The sequence below is a fragment of the Monopterus albus genome, unplaced genomic scaffold (genome assembly GCF_001952655.1).
Source record: "Monopterus albus unplaced genomic scaffold, M_albus_1.0 scaffold26.1, whole genome shotgun sequence".
In the NCBI taxonomy this organism is placed as follows: Eukaryota; Metazoa; Chordata; class Actinopteri; order Synbranchiformes; family Synbranchidae; genus Monopterus; species Monopterus albus.
Window position 1 is genome coordinate 2,801,652 of NW_018127906.1, and position 599 is coordinate 2,802,250.

General features: G+C 42.9%; 1 protein-coding gene across 1 annotated transcript in view; it reads left to right on the forward strand.

Moving 5' to 3' along the window:
• mmp11a (matrix metallopeptidase 11a) overlaps window positions 1-599 on the forward strand; it is a 22,426-nt gene that overhangs the window by 10,964 nt on the left and 10,863 nt on the right. The gene's annotated exons all lie outside the window — the stretch shown is intronic.

Here is a 599-nt window from a genome sequence, read left to right on the forward strand (position 1 = left end):
ATGGGATGGCTCTCCTCTAATTTGTTCCTGTGCAAATGAGCGGAGTCATTTCCTCTGAAACTGGCCAGGGGTGTAATGGTAATGGGAGAGACTGGGACCGAGTCTGTCTCTTAATCTGGGGCACATTCCGTGACTTTGTGAGCGGGTTATGAGTGGATGTTGTGATTAACCTCAGAGCTCACAATGATGCTGATTCATACCCATCAAGCACTGAGTGGGTTTGTACTTCTTCTTCTTCTCCCTTTTGATTTTCACATTTCCATCACATCTTTTTTCTCACTTGTGTTTGTCATTTTGCTCTTCATTTATGTTGTACTTGCTTTTCTTTTCTGAATTTTATCCTTTAATTTGCTCTTTAGCTTTTTCCTCTTCACCTCCTTAACAGCTGGGTCACACCAGCATCAGTTCCCCTCAGTGGACTGACCGGTCAACGGGACAGATGTGCTCACGGTTATGAAGTAAATGTGTATTGATTTTTTGCACCAAGTTCAACTTTGCCGCTGAATCAGAGATAAAGTGTGGTAAAACTTTCATCAGTGCCAAGTTTTAGTGGAATGAGCCCAACATGAAGAAGCTGTTGCAGCTCAGTTGTGTTGCTA